Raw genomic sequence first — 3,218 nt, 5'->3', positions numbered from 1 at the left:
TCTGTGTTCTGCTTAAGGCGCGCGTCCGCGTCAGTCACGCATTTGCGTCACTGCCTTTTCGCGCTACGCATGCGGCCGCGTCGTCCATGCGTTCGCGTCACTGCCAGTTTCTTCAAAAACTCTATTTTATGCTTTCCTTCCATTTTTGTATGTTTCCTTTCCATCCTTTAAGTCATTTCTGCCTTAGAAGATTTGAAACTACTCAACACACAAATCACAGCATCGAATGGTAATAAAGGGTAAATAAAATAATTATTTTTAATGCATAGGAAACATGTTTTTCACATATATCACATAATAAGGAAGGAAAAGTAAAACCATGCAATTTACATGAATAAGTGGGTGAAGGGTTGAATAAATCACTTAAACTGAGCATAATATATATCATAAAATATGGGTTTATCAACATTCCTACACTTAAACAATAGCATGTCCTCATGCTAAGTCCAAGATAAAGAATAAGGTAAGGTTAAAGTGGTGGAATTTCATGCAATGCAATCTATCCTAAATGCGATTACCTAAATGAATCATGCAATTTTAATTGTTATTCACTTGTATATAAAACTTACATGTAGTTAAATTAATTCACATTCTCAAGGAATCATATATGCACAGCAAAACCCTAGATAATGTTAAAGCACTTTTACAATTGAGATGGGTAAAAATATTTTTCAAACTTGCAAGACAATTAACAATTGAAGCAGAGATATATGGTGATGAGCTATTGAACCCTCACTGGATTTTGTGTTTACTCTCTAGTCACTCAGTGTTTATTGGGCTAATCACTCTATTCTTCTTTTCATCCTTGCTTTCTATAACTTTGTTCTTCATCAAACCAATCAACAATTATAGAATATAGTCATACATAAATCATGAGGTGTTTTTCAATGTTGTAATGGGGCCAAGGTAAAGGTAAGGGTATATGTATAAGGCTAAGTGAGCTAATAAGTGAATCCTTGATTAGTCTAAGATCTCACCTGACATACATATTTTGTAATTCAAAGCTTCTTAACCTATTTGCCCAAATTTTCTTACTTTGTATTGCAAGCTCATGCATTAACTTTAATTTTATCCCATGTGCATTGATTCTATTCATTTTGCAATTGGAGAATTTTTGTATCCCCTTAATTAAATACCGAAAATAAAAAAAATTTTTTTGAAAGCACATGGTAATTCAATTGTTTTTGATTTCACAAGAGCATGCTTCCCAAAATTTTTATTTTGAATATTTTTATTCTTTTTAACTTTCTACCTTTGTATCTATCATCCATGTTCCCATAAAGTTCCCCACACTTAAACAATACACAATTTCTATCTTAAGCTAACCAAAGATTCAACTTGGGATTTTTATTTTGTTTTTTTGCTTAAGGCTAGTAATGTGGTTTATAGAACAAGAGGGGATTAAAAAGCTCAAGGGGGCTAACAAGGGTGATGTAAAAGGTAGGCTAATTTGGGGTAAGTGAGGAAAAAGTTCAAATGATGGCCTCAATCATTTGTTAGTATGTATATATACTCTATAAATGGACATATAGATTAAAACAAAGTAAAGAACACCAGAATGAAAAAGAAGGGCAAAACACACAGGAATAAAGATTATGATTTGAATGTAACCATACAATTAAGCTCAAAACTCACAGGCTGTGTGTTCTCTAGCTCAAAAATCATATATCAGTTATACATGTCATGCAAGTAAAAATTAAGAGTTTCCATTATTCTTAATGTAAAATTTTTTTGGGTAACTTTAAAGTTTTAGTGTTTCTCCTTGAAGAAATGTTGTTAACTAACTAACATGTAATGCTATATATACAAGGTGTGTGGATTGTTTTGATTATGTTAAAGTCTCTAGTTTACTTCCTTTTTATTTTCAATTTAAACCAAACTATCATATGCTAAAAGGGTAAACTATACTAATTAATCCACATATTCTATAACTAATAAGTTTAGAATTGCAACTAAACTAACTGGCTAAAATATAAACTAAAGTGCAAAATGCGGAAATAAGGTACAAATACAGCAAAAAGAGCAATGTATAAGTACTGAGAAATAAAAGTAAAGATAAAAGTACAGAAAAATAAACAAAATAAGATAGAAAGAGTCTGTAGTGGTTCACCAAAAAGAAATATGCCAGGGATGGCGACCTCCCCACACTTAAAATAAAGCATCATCCTCGATGCTCACTCAAGCTGGGTGTGAAGGAGTGTCATCACTGGAAGGATGGGCTGCTGGAGTCTCGGTGGTGGCCTGAGGATCTGCAGACTAGATGAGAGTAGGAGGATCTGTCTGCTGCAGTGGAGGCTCTGACTGGATAGGAATCTCTGCATCTGCGGCCTGTATCTGGTGTGGCTCCTCCTGCTGTGGTGCAGCCTGTTCTGGTCCTGCCTGTGCAACCTGGGTAGGTGTCTCCTCCTTGTGATCGTCCTCCTCCACCTCAGATGTATCAGTAGGGGTGTCAGGCTCGGAGGGGATGTCGCCGCTGGATCGGATCATCAACTTGACGTGCTCATAGCGTCGCTTGTTACGACGCTCTATACGATCCAAGCGAGCGAAGAGTCGATGCACCAAATGGTAAATAGGCTCAAGAGCAGCTGGAGGGGCAGTGGGTGGGGCTGGTGCAGCAGTGGAAGAAGAAGGGGCAGCTGAAGGTGTAACTGTCTCATCAGAAGCAGTAAGGAATGGAGGTCTGTAGCCCAAGGCCTGAAACTTCCTACTGTGAGGAATGATCTTCCTGTAGTCTACAGCAGGTGGCTTCTCATCGGCATCCTCCCAAGGCACGTCAGCTCGACGGCCTAGCTGGGTGACCAGGTAAGGGAAAGGAAGGGTGCCTCTGATATGGACCCTGGCCATATAGTGCCGGATGAATCGTGGCAGATACAGGTCCTTACCCTCCAGCACACACCAGAGAAGGGTGATCATAGTGGCAGGCAGCTCTGTCTCATGAGTGCTCGGCATAACAAAGTTGCTCAGGATCTAGTGCCAGAGCCGAGCCTCATCATTCAGATACATAAGCTTGATTCCTTTAGGCATTGTGGTGTTCTTACCCATGACCCATGGGACAGTCGGATCAAGGGCTATCCTCTGCTTGACAGCATCCCAGTCAAATCTCATAAAGCACATGTCCTCTTCAGCCTTTTGGTAACCGTCAGGCTGAACTGACTTAGGCTGAAGGCGCAGAATATCCTCAATGGCCTCTTCAGTGACCAGTATCTGTTTCTCTCTGA

The sequence above is a fragment of the Arachis ipaensis genome, chromosome B10 (genome assembly GCF_059453495.1).
Source record: "Arachis ipaensis isolate K30076 ecotype BB chromosome B10, ASM5945349v1, whole genome shotgun sequence".
Taxonomy (NCBI): domain Eukaryota; kingdom Viridiplantae; phylum Streptophyta; class Magnoliopsida; order Fabales; family Fabaceae; genus Arachis; species Arachis ipaensis.
Note: the sequence above shows the minus strand (reverse complement) of the source record.